Here is a 17,632-nt window from a genome sequence, read left to right as displayed (position 1 = left end):
GGGCGTGAGCACGCATAGTCGCGCTAATGCATCGCATTGTCTAGGCAGTCTTATCGCAGTGTCATCAAAGTAAGTTGTCACCTTAGACCGCAAGATCAACCGTGTTGTTGCCTATTTGAACTGTAGTGTAGTGAAACTTCTTTTCTGAAACTTCAGTGTAATGCAATGCCTATCGTCGTGTTTATTTTGATACTATAGAAAATTCTTTCTCAAGGAGTGTTTATGCACAAGTAATCGATTATTGATTACTTGGACCTGCACCTTAACATTGTCTAGGATGATGTCGAGCTTCCATGGCAAAGGTTCAGGGAGACTGTTACTTATTGTATTGAAAGATTTATTCCAATGAAGGCGGTCAAGGAACATCCATCAAACCCTTGGATCAGCAGAGATATCATTCAAACTAGGCGGAAGCTGAAAAGAATGAAACGAAAACATAAAAAAGCAAGGAGTTCGCAAGTCACACAATTAAAAAATGAATAACTGGGAAAAGTGGAAGCTGCGCGAGAAAGATTCTTCAGTCATAGTCTTGCTGATTTCATTTCAAATGCTCCACAAAAGTTTTGGCGCTATTTAAGTCAGTCAAAAGAGGCAGAATATAAAATAAACATTAATGGTAAAATTATTGAAGAGGCCAACATAGCTGCTGAGCATTTTTATGATTACTTCGGCAGTGTATTCTCGGACCTAGATGATTTCAAACGGTCCAACACAGATAGATCTGTCTTGCATGATATAACGATTTCCCGAGAAGGTGTCTTGGAAATGCTCCTTAATGTCAACGTTAGGAAATCTGCACGCCCTGACAAGCTTCCGAATGCGTTTTTACGAAGGTATGCGGAACAGATATGTGTATTCTTAACAGATTTTTTCAAATTATCCTTACACTTAGCAGAGATACCATCAGATTAGCGTAAGGCAAGAGTTGTCCCAATTCATAAAAAGGGCGATCACCTGACAGTGTCAAATTATCGTCCTGTTTCTATTACAAGCACATGCAGCAAATTATTGGAGCACATTGTTGCAGGCTTTATTCGTCAGTTTTTGACAGATCACAATGTCCTATCCCCACTACAGCTTGGGTTCAGAAAGGGATTATCGACTTCAACTCAGCTTGTGTCAGTCGTTCATGAAATTTCCGAAGTACTTGACTCGTCCGGACAAGTTGACATGCTCTTTTTAGATTTTAGCAAAGCGTTCGATAAGGTAACCCACGGAAAATTATTCTACAAGCTCGAGTGCATTGGTCTTCCATTAAATGGATCATCGATCCAAACCTATCTCCGACACAGGCAGCAGTTCGTAGAAATTAATAAATGTTCCTCAAGTGTCCGTCAGGTAACTTCAGGCGTACCGCAAGGCAGCGTATTAGGACCGCTTTTATTTTTAATCTATATTAATGATATAATAGACGCAATCGCCGATGATGTGCATGTCAATCTATTTGCGGATGAATGCGTCGTATTTAAAAAAATCGCTTCACGAAACGATCACGCAGGCTTGCAGAAATCGGTCATGGCAATTTCCAATTGGTGCAAACTTTGGGGCATGGAATTAAACGTACATAAAACAGTCTTGCTGCGAGTAACAAGAAAAAAGGAACCTAGTATATTTTCCTATGTTCTAAACGACACAAAAATAACTGAAGCTAAACAATACAAATACTTAGGCGTCACATTCACTAACAGATTCTCCTGGTCAGACCATATTTCCCTTACATGTACAGCAGCTTTGCGGAAATTATGGTTCTTGAAAAGGAAACTTAAAAAGGCACCGGTAAACACAAGAATTTTAGCATATAACAGATTCGTGCGATCGAAACTTGAATACGCAGCGGTTGCATGGGATCCTCATACCAAAAAGGACATCATGAATTTGGAGCGTGTACAAAGGAAGGCCGTTAGATTTATCTTTGGAAGATATAAAAGAAAGGATTCCCCGGCCTTACTAATGCTTATGAATAAGATCACTTCACTAGAACACAGACGCAAAGTTAGTCGTCTCCAGTTTTTACATAACACCATAAATAGAAAAACCGGGCTTCAAATACCTCAATATGTAACGCCTTTTAATGCACGAAAAACAAGACATAGACACAACTTTTCCCTTACGCCATTATTTGCTAAAACAAAATCTCACATGAATAGTTTTTATCCGCGTACTATAAACGAATGGAATTCTCTCCCTGTTGAAGTACTTCAATCGGGGAACTTCACAATTGCGCTGGAGAACTATTTTTCACATAAAATAACACAACCATAAGCACCAATTTTTTCACTATTTTTCTCGTTTTCATATGTGAAATTTCCAGTATTTAGTTATGTTTAGTGTCCGATTGTTGTTTGGCACAGGGTTTTGATCCACATATAAATTCAAATGTGCGATTTTTTTGTTGTAGTTACTGTGCTAAGGGAAGCATTGTGATCTTTGTAACGTGGCTATGGGATGCATCATTTTCATGCACTGTTTTTATCTACATTTTTTATCACCTTTGTTGCATTGTTATTACCTTGTCAACTGTATTACCCCTCCTGCATGGGCCAGTATGTTGACCTGCAGTATGAATAAATAAATAAAATAATACAGAGTTCTCAAGCTATTACGAAATGTAAACACAAAATCACGTGAACACCCACTGTGAGATTAGGCAACCAAGCAACCAGGACGAAGGAGATGAATGAAGCTTGTGGAAAGAAAAATACTAATGGAATGTGTATACATGTGATCAGCACCGCGCACTAACTCCACACTCATTCTACAGGAATCGCTCGGAATTCTTGCGTTCCCATGGTCCAAATCGAAGAAAATCAAATCACGTACACCACAGAAGTCTGTGTGGTTTAGGAATGCTCTACAGCTGACATGGTATGACAGGCTTTAGGTCAGGCGCTACTGAAACTGCGTTGTCGGTGAACACACAGAGCTAATATAAGCCCGCTTCCTGGAGCTTCAATGCGACGCACCTATTGCGTTTGCGTATATTCAGACTAGTTGGAATACTGAAGGGCGGTGGCGGTGGCAGCAGCAGCAGCAGCCATGCGAAAAACTGATGATGGGCAAAAAATGCTTCGTATTATTATCGTTAGGCCTGGTCGATGTGCTGTCGAAGTACCCATATCACTGAACATTGTTACCACAGATCATTGTTGCTGCCAAGTCTTCAAAATAACAAGCACAGAGAACGATGCGATAGCGGAGAAGGCGCACGACTCGACGAGGACAATCTGACTCTTACTTAGCCCATGATGATTTGCTCTTCCACATTTACACTTACACTACGACGTCGACAGCAGCGCAATCATCTGCCCTAAATCCCTAATCAATAGAGCACAGATCGGAACTTCAGGCATGCGTTGAAGAAGCCCTTGCCACACCCATAAGTTCGAAATACATGGAAGTTGTCACCCGCAATACAGAACGGCATTGCACACGTTCCTCAATCACAACGAGAGCGAGAAACTTCAAATTCGTCGCCATTAATGAAGATATAATGAGAAGCATATCATGCGAATATGGTATTTTAATAAATTAAAAGTTATCAGAAATTCCTGCTTATTTGACTGCGCATGTCCAAATATTTCAGATAGTCTCAATGCAATGGGTGGCACTGTACTGAACGTGGCTTGGTAACTAAAGATGTGTGACATCTTTCAGTTGCGAAGCCGCATGGCAATCTCCGACGTACGAATGGCGCGACGATCGCCAAGAGAGTAAAAATGAAAATTTTTGCTGTTTAAGTTTAGAATAATGCCTGTAGAAGATATACTGCATTTGCTGAGCTGCGGTCAGTCAGTTCTCAAACCAAAAGCTTCTGGCTAAAAACTTTGTGGCCTGCTTTAGTTTCGAGGATTACAGAGTGAATGTTTGCAGCGGGAAGCATTGCTGTGCAAGTGTTTCCTGTATGGCTCGTTTCAAGCGTGTAATTGTATTACCTAGAATATCAATGCATTTTGGTAAATACATTGGGTATTTATTGCAAAAATGGTACAAGGTACATAGTTTATAGAAAAAAAGTTTAAATTTTCAGTATTGACTGATTTCAATGTTAAGTTTGCTGCATGCCCGCGAAAGCTATTAAGCAAAGATATTAGGCAACGTTTGGCTAATTTTATGGGCGATCTATCACGCAAATACTGGGGCCCATCATTGAAATCGTGGCAAGGCCGTTTAAAATGGACATTTTTTTGCCATATAATGATTTTATTATTTTGAAAGAATTGTCGATAAAACTGGTATATTATACGATCCTAGAGGGTAGCCATCGTTAATTAGTGAGGAGCTTCACCGAAAATGCTTGGTCATCCCGAGGTCTTAACGTGCAATTACCGTTAAAATTCGTCTGAATTCTGAACCGCCTGTTTGAAATCCACGATCTAAAATTGCGGGCATTCAAAATGAATAGGAGCATGTCCTTTCCTTTTCTGGCTGAAGGTGATTCAACATCTCTTTTCATAACACATGCCACTGTCAGGGGAGAATAATTTCATACCGGGAATCTTGCGCGTTTTTACTCGCATAGGTCTGTGGCTGGAAATACATTACGCTCCCACTGTCCAGCTTCGGTGCGCTTTCCCAGTTCTCAGTGTGGGCTTCTGAAGGTATTAGAAATTTCTATCAACGAAAAGGGTCAATTGAAGTGGAAAAACATTGGGCTAGCACACACGTGGACATTAAAGTAGCAATGAAAAGCGCGACCTGAGATAAGAGTGATGTTGCTCTTTTTGCAGAAATGTCGAGGTGTTGTGACACGCATGGCAGCACCACGAGGGCATACTTACCACATGCTGCACAGCTACAGTGTTCGTGGCGAACGTGACTCCAGTTTACGAAACCAAATTTCACTTTGCACAGCTTGATTGCTTCAAAGTTGTCAAATGAACAATAAGCTGTGCTATTCCAGGAGACAGACGAGCGAAACATGCCCAGCGGACACAAGATCAGTGAACTAGTAAGAAGAAGAAAAATAAAATGCGGCGTTCAACGTGAAGCGAGAGAGACAGGAAAATTAATTACAAACGGTCAACTTCTCAGTGAACAATGTAACAGCTTTGCACATTCCCGCGCAGAATCACTGGAAAGTTATTGACCGACATCAAATTAGCCAGCGAGAGTATAAAGGATCGACAGAAAAGCCCTGTGGACATAGCTAACAGAATGAACAATTCTCTGATTGTGGTTTTGGCTGCGGTGGCCATCGTGCTGCTATCCAAATCGGATGCTGGCAAAGGACCCAATGTTCTGCAGCGCGACGTACCAGACGCTTTCAAGGTAAGGACCAACGGTTCATAGAATATACACGGATAATCTCCTATAAAAGTTAATTAAATGACACATAAGCTCTTCAAACTACTCTCCTGCTCCTTCGTCGACGCATGCTGCTGAGTTTGGTGCAATAGCATGAAAAACGGCGAAAGAATTATGAAACAAAGAAGTGCGGTTGCAACACCGGAGTATCAGCATGAGACGAGGAGGAAGATGCGAGTACTATAGCAATGTTCGCTGATGTTATACGTATATTCCAGAGGATATGGACGTGAGATGATATGACGAGGGAGGCATTGTGAATGAGCCAGATATCTGCAAGATCGATGTGTTATGTACATTTTGTCTTCTGTGATGATTATTGTTGCGTTTCTTCTTTATCTTTAAATTGGATGATGAGGCATTTGAATGATGTCACTGCTTCTTGGCAGATGAGCACCGGCCGATGCGCGCTGTACTACGTGACGTAATTGATCAGTCTCACGTTTTGCAGACCTAGCACGTTGATATGGCCTATGACCCTGCCTGCGCTCGATATGAACCATAATAAACGGGGTTAAACCATACTGCGGCGGCGGCTGCGTATGTCGGGGCCCCGCGGGCCTTATCTTGAACGCGATCTGCGATAGGGACACAGTGCGCCGAATCTGATAGCTTATTGCGCTCAGTGTTTTCGCCGCTTAGTTCGCCTTGAAGCGAGATGCAGCATGAAGGTCAATTCTGTGGCTGCTGTGAGTCCTATCTTGAATAAGATCCTCTTACTTTACGGACGGAGGGACGGGTTTCCTCATTGTGTAGCCATAGAAATGGTTAAGCATTTCGAAAGAGCAGTTTGTACTTCTTCGAGGAGGTATAGGAATTCTTAAAGTTTTTGACAGCACTTGCACACGGCAATTTAACCTAACATTTTGTTATCACGCTTTGCTTTTGGAGTAGCAAAGTCTTAAGAGTTACTCAACACAAAAATTTCATCAACGCTGTTGATTAGCTGCGTTGAGTTCATTTCGATTTCTTGTAGATAAGTGTGCTTATGCCGGTCGTATTCAAACGTGAGCCATTGCAAAATCTACGAGAAGCGTCGGACGAGTTCCATAAAGACTGCCGGACTCATCTAACGTACACTCGCCCAGAAAGTATTACGTGGAGAGCGAGCACGTGGCGAAAAGACCCTCCTCCCCTTCTAGCGGCGGAGCCCTGGTATCGAGACCTACGCCTGCGCGCATGCGCGTCCCTCAACGACCTCAAGCCTGTATGTTCCCGCGCGTCCGCCTTGCACGCCGGCGATACCCGAGCGTAGCCGCAAGGTGCCCCTCTTGCGATTGGCGCTGTCGCGGCTTCGACGCGCAAAACATCGTTTACACAACGGAAATGAAGTGTTCATTTTCGTCTTACCTGTCTCCTTCTATAGAGCGCATTTTCTACCACGCTCTCCTGCCGGAGAACGCCCCGGTCGGAAAAAGAAACAAACAACGAATATTATCCACGAAAGGGGCACCGCAGAAAAAAAATAAACGGACTTGTTGCGTTTGCCACCAGGCCCTATGCGTAAACGTTCGTCACCCGACAAAACGCGGCCGCAGCGGCGCGGGCAAACTCGCGCTTCACATAGTTTTGCCTGTCCAAGCCGCCACAGCGCCAACTGCACGAGCGGCACCTCTAGGCTACATGGCAAACAGGCACACTTGCAGTCTTGCAGGGACGCGCATGTGCGCAGGCGTCAGTCTCGACACCAGTGGTACGCCGATACAAGGAGAGGAGGGCCGTTTCGCCACGAGCTTGCGCGCCCCAAAATAAATTGTGTGCGTGTGTACCTGTAGAGAATGTAGTAGGGAGATGTAAATTTTTCTGATTGTTTTATTGTACCTTTTATACCCTTCACCCCTTTCCCGAGAACACGGTAGCCAGCCAGTACTTGCACTGGCTAACGTCCTTCTCCTTCATCCCCTTTTGTATATCTCTCTCTCTCTGTAGGGAGATTTCGGACGTACTTTTACTCACAGCAAATATTGTAACATGTCTTTGTTACATGCGGTTTAGTAAGTTAATCTGATGCTGACTGAATTGAAAAAAGGTTTTACTAAAACCGAAAACGATATATTTTATACGTATTTAGATAGTTCAAACGCCCTTGCGATATATGTATCTTTTTTTTCTTTGTCGGCGTTTGTTGTTAATGACAGGCAGGTGTTTTCGCAAGAGCAAGAATGCTCTACCGGAGGAATGTTTGTGCTGGGGTCGTAGTGATTTATGAGCTCAACTTGACAATGTCTATTTCTCTGAATGAATTATTCAGAATAATAGTGAATGTTCGACAACTTATAGGGGCACATGCAATCACTGTTACCGTCCGTGAGATAAAGATCAAGCATTTCATCAGTTAAAGAAAAAAAATACATTCGTGCACAAACGACCTCAGGTTCATTATTGCGATTAGCATTTGGGCAACTAAGCGACCCATCTATTGACACCTGCTTAGCGCCTTCCGAATGAGGCGTGCACTGCAGCCCGTCTCCTCTATCTCGCAGCCCGTGGACGCGGCGCGCCTTCAAGAGCGTTATCGGAAGGCCAACGCGTGTCTGAGTATACATTATGAAAAGACTGTCTGAATATATATGGGGCCCCAGCAAGCTTTAGCCCAGGTTTAGATTGACGATTGACGGTTTAGATTGACGCGACCAAATGGATGCTGCACATATGAAAAAAAAGACCATACTTTTGTATTGAGCTTAATAGAATAATCACTTAACATTATTTAAGCAACTTCACGAATATTAACCCCTGGGCAAGAATTTCAATGGGACGTTTCCAGAGCATTCTAGCAAGCCCCCTAGTTTGACTTTTTCTCTATACCTACTTGTTGCACAATGTAGTTTCTTCATTTGTTTGATAGAATAGTTTCAGAACACCCAGAAAAGGAAGAAGAAAACGATTGTCTTGGCTAAATCGACGAACACAGCAAATATAAAGAAAGGAAATATTACTTAATGCAGCTGGCCGCGGTGACACCGTAACAGTGCGAAATATATGGTTGTACCACTCAGCGTTGTACAAACATGACAGGCGATTGAGCTCAGTCGTTTCTGGCGGAGGCGAATATCATATATGATCGACGCCTATCGGGGCATTCGGAGACGTACGGTTTCCTATGGATATCACTGAAAAAAAAATTTCACGCATGCGGCTGTTTTCTATATACTCTAGTTTCACATGAAGGTTACATTTTATTGAGGAGATATATAGTATACAGAACTTGGTACTGCAACTTGCCCGTTCTTGAGGAAAATATCTTCTTTTTTAGTTTTGCCCAAGTCTTTTGCGATTAAGCGATGTTCAGAAGATGGCGGCTGTGACGCCACGTCGTCGCTTCCGTCATTTGCTATACTTTGAAGAATACCACTGTATGTAAGTTTTCACTGGCCGCTGGGACGTACATTATAGGCGACTTTGGGAGGGGCGGAATGAGAGCATATTTGCAAATTTTTTGAGCAACTCCGTAATTAGACGAGCGAAGTGGTCATACCGAACAATCCGGATCATAAAATGCAGCCTTGCTTCGAAATTCGAGCGAGAATAGGGAGCGTATTCTTCATTGATTACATTCCGCTATATTACATTCAGCATACGTTTATTGAATGGCTAAGCAAAACCAGATAATAAGGTGACTCGCTTGTTCAGCACTACGTTACGCGAATGATAATATCCCCTAAGGTGATAATCCGAGAATACGTCCTCAAAGTAGACGCAAGTGCTATACCTCCTCTCTATACCATTTTTGGTGACGTACAAAGAAAAACGCGCAAAACTGCAAGTTTAAGTGCAGGTGTATAGACATTAGGTGCAGTGTGGTATCGTGGGCGCAACTTGCAATGAATTCTTAGGTTAGCCACAGAGAACTCTATACTATAGTTTTCAAGTTTCTTTCCTTTTCTTAAACTATAGTTTTCAGGGACATGAAATGTTCTGAAGGAAATGAGGGCGAATCTGTGAGCGAGACAATTCCTAAAGGTAGATATCTTATTTATCTTTGTTTCTTTATTTTAAGAGGGCGGTCCTTACTGCAGAGTCTTTTACAGGAAATAGGTATCGAAGTGCTTGCAGATGTCCCGGTGCAACAAACCTGATGTACAACCCTACGAAGTTGTCACCCTTAATATTAGAACGTGAACGTAGAGTCTACTCTATTTCACCTACTTAGATCTTCTGAGGAAGGCGTGATTTCGTAAACGCACAGCCTACCACCAAAATTTTCAGTAGGCACTGTAACTGAAATGTCGTTTCTTCACTTCTAGGTATTCGCGGCGTTCCCTTACGCTGTCGCCATTTCCGACGCTGACAATGACACCATCTTTGAATGCCTGACGACGAAGCGCAAGGACTTTGACCCCGAGGCGAAGACAGTAACCTATGTGTGGTCAATAAATAATGGTCCTGGTAAGAGGTAAGTCTTTCACAACCCTCGTTTTTTGAAAAAATAAACAAAACCAAACACCCTAGAGATCTTCAAGGCTACAAAAGCGTCATACCTGGTCACAATAATGCGTGTAAAAATTCGTTAGACTTACTTTTGACGTTGAAATGCACAAGATATTGTGCTACATTTGAACAATATCCTGGTCTAACCAAGATATCCTGACAATTTGAGGGCTGCGCAGTGTCCGGACAAAAGGCTCTGCTTCCTATATTTTTGAATAATTAGCAGCTATCACGTATAAAAAAAGAAGAAAGAGACTAGCAGCCTTAGTTTCGCCATCTGGGGTAAGTTAAGCTCTTAAATGAAACTAATATTGGAGATCCCACGCTTTTTTGTTCCGTGCAGCGGGAAGAGATACCACGCGAAGCATTTTGTGGAAATCTAGCTAGCCTGTTTAAGGGTTGCACGAGGTGACACATATGCGCAGAAGGCGAGCGATTATGTGTGCGACGCGACCTCGTGTGTGAAGATTCCTGCACGACGACGCCAGCAGCACGGTTGCAACTTCGGTGGCATGATGGCGACAATGACAATGACTTAGCCTACTTTTAAGCAGCACTAACTTCTCCCTTCAGAGATGAGCTTAAAAGCTGGTGCGAATTGTGAATACATGACGAGCCACGCGCGCCAATCTTTTCCAAGCAATAACTGGAACGAGGATAGCCTGTAAAACAGTTTAGTCACGCCTTCTATGACTGCCTGTGTGACCTTATGGGTGGACTGTCTGTCATGTCGATGGCGGCTCCGGTTAAAATTCCCACACCAGCCACCTTTTATCTTTATTGAAAAGATTCCGGCTGATGAGGCAGCACAGAAACATTACTACCACAAAGTACCTGGTAGTATAGATACAGAACGGTGCACAGTAATGTAAGCGGGGTAACACAAACATTTCTTTCTCAAAACCTTGTGTTTCATCTATCGTAGCTTGTACATTTTTGCCTACGTATTGTTTATCTGTACCGTCTGTAGAAGGACTAGTTATGGTCTCCCACCGAAGGATATAAAAGACAAACAATACTGTTACTCAGAGTCACACTGGAATGAAACGCTAACACTGGAAAACAAACTAGAAATTTCGCATTTCGACCCCATCGATATATTGCCGCAGCAGCCGGGATTCCATCCCGCGACCTCGTGCTTAGCAGCCCAACAGGACTGCCACTAAGCAGGCGGTTTATAATAATTGTCGACCCTATTACACCTGGCCAAGTGCTCAGCTGATACAAATACCCATGAATTAGCAATATCGGTGCTTGCTTTATGACGTGAGGCATTCTATCTATCCGGTGATAGAGTGATGGAACATGATGCAGTAGCAGTCAGGCCAATGATGGGAAAGGGGAAGGAAAAAATTGTGTGACTATCTCTCATTATGACATTGTGTATTAAGTTGCCACGGCCATCTAAATGGTCATCATTTTACGACGAAGGGTGTCGAACAGAAATTTCATAAGCAGAGTGAACCGACGAGGGCTGTAGCACCCATGCTTGACTCCTGTTCAGAACACCTCTTTTGGTGCATTGTTCAAAAATCTACCTAGGTAAATGATGAAGACAAAGCATGATTGATCATAGCACGCTTAGCACAATGTACTGGTAGTTTTTTAGCATTTGAAGAGATGGCACGTGGGGGTCACGGTTATGCTCAGGCGTATGAACTTTATTTAAAGGAGATGGACTGTATTAGGCGTTGCACAGGATGGGTGCTCATTGCCGAATGTTGCCTTTCAGGAAGCATGTTGGTTTCCACCACACCGCTGGGGCAACGCCAGATGCCACAAACTTTACAGTTGGCAAAAGTACGTAAAATAACACTCTCACTTCATGATGATACTTGTCAAACTCAACCCTTAATCGGCTGTGTCGTAACGAGGCCACAGTGCCTGTATTTGTTATTCAACGTTGAACGAAAAAGCCGTGAACATTTCTGAAAATGCTTTCTTTCGGAGCATAAGAAAATGAGATGAACTGATATGGCCGATAAAAGTTCTCCATATTTCACAGCTAAATATTTTAATTAATCCTGTGTAAAATTGCAAGTGTAAAAATTACACCTTGAATACATTTGAAAATCTTTTGTCGGCACGTTGAATTCAAGGTTTTCTTTTACATTATAGCTCCCGTACTTGCTATGTTCGCCAATGTATATGCATAACGCTGTCGGTATGCTCTTGACGGCCGTAGCTGCACTTGTAATTGTCTGACGACTTATGGCACGAGGCCTTTTAAGTGCAGCTAATCCCTTGTGGTTGTTCTACGTCAGCTGAAGACGCTTTTCTTTGTTCATGGCGCCTACACCACGAAAGTTATCAACGTTGACTCCAATGACCCAAAGTTTGGTGACAATTAGTTCTAGCTGCACTGCCTTTCAAACGGGGCGACAAGACCAAGCCCACCTGAGCTAATCAGATTCTGCTACAGTTATTGCAGTCAAGCATAGTGCAAATCTCTAAATGATGTTTCTTCTCTTTGTTAAAACGTTTACCTCTTTATTGCAAACATATCTACGACTGTACCAGCGTTACTAGACTAGCTTCAGTTTTAAAACTCGGCGCCGTTGCGCGGAACCGCCACCCGCCCGCGCCTTCGTGGCGCTGTAGTCGCGCCCGGCTTCACTTCCTCACTTGCCGGCTACTCGGGCGGGCCGGTCTAAGCACGCGGTGCAGCGTTGGTGTATTCTGTGATTCGTTGTTGACGGCGAATTTCAGCAAGCATGTCGTCCGTGGAACTGTAGCCTTCGCCGAGTTTCTTAAGAATATCAGCAGACGATGCCGACGTGCTGCGTACCTAGCTGCAGAGGCCGCTATCGGAATGATGGCGACAGTTCGGCGCACCACTCTTTCTGTGCTCCCAGCAATGCGACGCTTTGCTCGGCGTGAAATAGAGCGATTCCTCGTGCCGAGCGGGAACTCTATGCGAAATCAACGGCACGTGCTCGTTCCACTGCTCCCGCGTTCGTCCCCGTCTTCCACAGCTAGCTGCGTGGCCGTTCATCCTTCCAGCGTAGAATTTCACTTCACTTCTGTCGTCGTAACGGGGAGGCCGCGCTTACGGGAGTATAAGTCATTGCTTAAGTGAGTATGAGCCACTCATTGTCTTAGGTAACGGAAAGATTTAATTTTGAAGAAATTGAATTTCGAAGAATGTATAAGCAGCAAATCACAGGCGAAGGCTGCTAACCACGCCGCCGAGCAAACTCGAGACATCGAACGCAAGCGACAACTGCGGACTGCGGGCATACCGTCAGTGACGTCGTTCTCTCCGTCGCAGCCGATTGTGTGTGTAACCTTATAATTGAGAAATACTTTAATGAACCCTCGAGATAACCCAGTGATAAACACAGGGGCCGCACGTTTCAGCTTCGCTGATTAAGCATCTTCACGGAATGAAAAATCCGACTTCTTTCTTTCTTTTTTGTGGCTTGTGTGTAGCAAGACCGACCTCATCTTTCTTTTTGTAGCGCTTCCTTGGCGTGGTGAGAAGCTTCGGTGGGAATGAAGGTCATCCTACAATCACGCACTTTGGCCAGTTATTCAGGCTCGTGAGCCTAAACTGCGCGAAACGTTAAGACGACAGGAAGAAACACACGACATTTAGAAATGCCGCTTCTGCGCTTCGCTGTATGCGTTTCTTCCTTTCGTGCAGTTTACCCTTCTTTCAGTATTAACGAACTGGCGCGATAAATCTTATTGCTGTAGGTGGATACCGCTTTCTTGTGGTATCACAAATTCGGACAAGGGAGAACGCCAGCGAGCGTGAAACACGCGCAAACTGCCCGTCCGCGAGTGCTCAAGGCTGTGACGAGGCGTCTGCAGTGGAGCCCGATGGAACAGCGCTGCCATCTGGCGGCTGTCACAGAAGTTGCGACAGCGGCTGTAAGCGCGCGGGCGGGGAGTTTTACAACTGAAGCTAGTCTAGTAACGTTGGACTGTACCGACTACGCACGTGCTTACTTTAATGCTTGTTTTGCGTTGTCCAAAGCCTCTGTCTTCTTTATTCCAAGTTTTGGGCGAAAACTAACTAACCTGCCTAACTGAGAAGATTCTTTTGCATTTTTCTTGTATCTTCTTCTAGAAGAAACTTCTAGAAGAAACAGTCACAAATAAGCATATCCTTTTTTTATTATTTCGACTTCTATGATACTAGTCAAAGCGCGCTGATATTCTCCTCCCGATGGGGATTAGGGAAATGTCAGTTATATACACTCGGGGGAGTAAATCAATTTTTGCTCTCTCAATAACAGATTGCTTTATCGAAACGTTGGATGTAGAGTCGGACATTCTCGTATTCGATCATTGCTGACTCCTTGCTACTTCTGTGAAAATACGTGTGATGTAAACTTTTACCAATTAGAAGTTTCTGTGTGCTTCTATTTTCTTTCGCATATACTTACTTTGAATTGCTACCTATTTGCAGATTCCGACAAGGTGGAAGTGGCGTATGTAATTTGGAGCGACTACAAAGACTGCGCCGTTACGGAAGTTCCGCACTTCGGAGACCGTAAGGACCAAGTCAAAGGAAACTCAATATATTGTTCGATCAAATTATTTCTTGCTGTTGAAGCTAAACTTATGTGACTAACACACTGTTAACAGTCAGGGCAAACATTTAACAAAAATTAAAAATAATTTTGAGCAGTTCCTCAGATGGGGTTCCGGCCCCTAACATTCAGGGCCGAATGTTTCTGCTTTCCATTAAGGCAAGCAATGATCCCTTCTGCTGTGTACCGAAACACAAATATTGAAGGAAGTAGCTACGCTTCGGACTTTCTAAGGCGGCCATCTTTGCATTTTCAACTAGAAAGAAATTCTTTCCTGATAAGTAAGTCTGAGTTAGCGGGCCCGTTGTGTGCTAACAAAAAAAGCAAAAGACAGTCAGTGAAGCTTTCAAAGAAACAAGTATTTCAAAATCGAGTTTTTGCCCTTGTATTGTCTGCGAATGGACGTTCCAGACAGTATAACGAAATAACCAAACGAATACAACGTGATCTGTGTTTATAAAATTTCCGCCATCGGGGATTTCGTAAACGCCGCAATTTTATTTCCATGAGAATTCTGCATTTCTTGCCGGATTTCTTTTCCTGGAGCAGGCCGCATGACGAAGCTTCGAAGCAGGCAAAAGGTAGTACTGGCAATCTAACAAAAATTGTACGTTTCTGTTTACAAGAAAGCAGGCCGAAAGTCCTCAGTTCATACACTGTTACCCTGAAACAATTTTGACGATTTTGTACAAGCGCGCCGAGTCTTTCGAGTAGGTACTTGTGACCATTAACTGACGCATCTAAGTGCTCTGCGTAAAGCGTGTAATTTATTATAAGGTTTTAAAAAATGTACCTCGCTGCCGATCGCAGAAATCACTCGGCTGAATATTAAGCCGTCCCAGCCCATTTGACCTAATTTGCACCATCACGTTACTAAGGCGAGCTATCCGATTGGCGGCCCAGGGCGTGCCATCAATAATGTTTCCAATTTTATGGTGAAGAAATGTTGTTCGTAATAGTTGGAATGTTAGTTAATTTGTTTGTATAAGCACAAAGTAACACAAACAGAATGGGCAAGAACAATTTGTCACTGTACTTAAGCACTTCTCGCACACAGCAAGCGTCGCCTTCTTGTGTTACAACGTGCTCCAATTTGACGAGAGCTCCGCGTTCAGAGTCAGTCTCCGTCTTTTCGCGAGCACCATGATTCGATTATGTGGCGTCGTGGGCTGGAAATGTACCGACTGGCAATATGTCAAGCTGCGACATCGTGTCCCTCTGCAAGGCAGCAGACGAGTGGCCTGGCTGCAGCGCATCCGACTGCCGCTATACGATCGGCACCAGGATTTTCTCGTTTGCGGTTGTCACTTTATACCAGAGGATCACTATTACAATAGAGACTTTTAGCTTGTTCGCTTTTCCGGTAAACGGGAAGATTGGGCGGATTACCGGATGGTCGGGGCGTAGACGTGAGCGGCCGGAGCGGTGAAGCCGCCTGGTGTTGTAGAGCTCCACGAGACAAACGCATAGCTAAAACTGCAGTCACTCACCATATCCTGCTTCGCCACTTGTGCAAATTTTTGGCAGCGGCGTAATTGTGAACACGATTACGCCACTGTCGAAAATTATCGTCAGCAGCTAAGCAGAATATAGTAATTAGCTCGGTGTTTGTGCGGTTGAGCTTTGCGCCACTTGCTGGCGCCACCAATCTGGCCGCTCACCTTGACGCCCCCGCTAAACCGGAAAACTGCCCACGCTTGCCCGAATACCGGACACGCTAGAAGTCTCTAATAAATGCTCGTCCGGTATTCCGGTAAATCGCCGGCGTTGGGGCGTTGAGGCGGAAGCGTAAACGTGAGTGGTCTGCAGGGTGCCGCCACCTGGTGGCGCAGTGCTCAAACAGACAGAAACAGCTAATATTTTATTAACCAAGCGTATTCTTCTTAATTCCTGGTGTAAATTTTTAGCAGCAACAAAATTACTCTAGTGCCGACCAGCAGCAAAGAAGAATACGCTGGGTTAATGCAATATTAGCAGTTTCTGTCTGTCTGAGCAGTGCGCCACCAGGCAGCTCCACCATGCAGACCGCTCTAGTGTCCACCTGGGTTTTACCGGAATACCGGACAAGCTAAACTTCTTTAATAACGTTTCGCGAGTCCGGTATTCGGGTAAACGCAAGTGCAAAGGAACAGGGCCCGGCAGTTTGACCGTGCCGTTTCAGGGGATGAGAAGAAGCGTAAATGAGAATGGTCTGCACGGTGCAGCCATCTGGTGGCACAGAGCTCAACCACACATAGTAGCGGTAACGAAATATATTCTTCTTTGCTGCTAGTGTAAATTTTTCACAGGAGTGTAGTCGTTAACACGTTGTTTTTGTAAATGTTTAAAATGTTTTGCATTTGCACTTGGTTAGAGCACTATTAGCGCTTTGTTTGACAGATTAAGCTCTGCGCCAACAGGTGTCTCATTACAGAAGTTACAGAAGCTTCGGTGACGACAGCAGCTAGAACCGTCGATGGCATTCGAGAAACTTCCTATAGATGCGGGCGCGTCGAGAGCTGAGCGATAACACTTGTAATGTGGAATGTTGGGCGAGTTGGTGATTAAACATCCTGCTGGTGAAGCAGTTGCACTGACACGGACACAGTGAAGATTCACTGTATCCGCGTCAGTGCGCTGCTTCACCAGCAAGGTATGATGATAACATTTGTTAGACGGCGAAAAGCGGTGACCCAAAAAAACATGAACAGGCACACGTGTCAATATCTTAATCGGCGGATATTTTCTCTCTCTTACTCTGCAGAATGCACGCTATGGGTGTCGAAAGAAGTGGAGGACCTTGTACCCCTGTACTGTCTCGAGCAGTTTCACGACGTATGTGGTGTCGTGGTACCCCTTCACGACAGCGACCTCTGCGAGGATGACGACAATGACGAGGAGGACGAAGATGACTAGGTGCCCAAAGCACACACTGGAAAAACCGCTGTTAACCGCCCCACGGTGGTCATAGTCGTGCGGTGAACGCGGCCAAGTATTTTACCAAATAAAGTTTTGCTAGGAAGTATTGATATCCTTTTACGTCCACATTTATATTATCGTTTCTTCCATGTAGTGTAGGTCGATGCTTATATTGTAAATTTCAAGGCAAGGACTTCCGATCGATTCTCGTAACAGGCAGAAGCTAATTGAGATGTATTGTGCAGATGCTGTAGGCAAGCGAAGAGAACTCGCTGAAGGCCAAATTCGCAGTGGAGGTGCGCGTAGTGTGGTTTTGTTACAGTTGAAAAAAAAGGAGCTTAAAATGAGGTGAAATGTGCAAAGATTGGCCAGGAGAGTTTGTCTCTAGCTTTTGTAATAGAAAAATCTGTCTTTTTATATAATACTTGGTTGTTTCAAACACACTAATGCAGACTGAT

The 17,632-nt window shown here is 44.1% G+C and overlaps 1 long non-coding RNA gene across 1 annotated transcript; it reads left to right on the top strand.

Annotated features, from left to right (window-relative positions):
- Window positions 1–5,177: 5,177 nt before the first annotated feature.
- On the top strand, window positions 5,178–17,192 carry LOC135913242 (uncharacterized). The gene is made up of 5 exons (XR_010567921.2): window positions 5,178–5,268; window positions 9,552–9,700; window positions 11,468–11,535; window positions 14,153–14,236; window positions 17,020–17,192. It is a non-coding gene; the product is annotated as an uncharacterized lncRNA (long non-coding RNA).
- Window positions 17,193–17,632: the final 440 nt, after the last annotated feature.

Source organism: Dermacentor albipictus, chromosome 5 (genome assembly GCF_038994185.2).
Source record: "Dermacentor albipictus isolate Rhodes 1998 colony chromosome 5, USDA_Dalb.pri_finalv2, whole genome shotgun sequence".
Classification (NCBI taxonomy): Eukaryota; Metazoa; Arthropoda; class Arachnida; order Ixodida; family Ixodidae; genus Dermacentor; species Dermacentor albipictus.
Note: the sequence above shows the minus strand (reverse complement) of the source record. Positions and strands in the feature narration are given on the sequence as shown.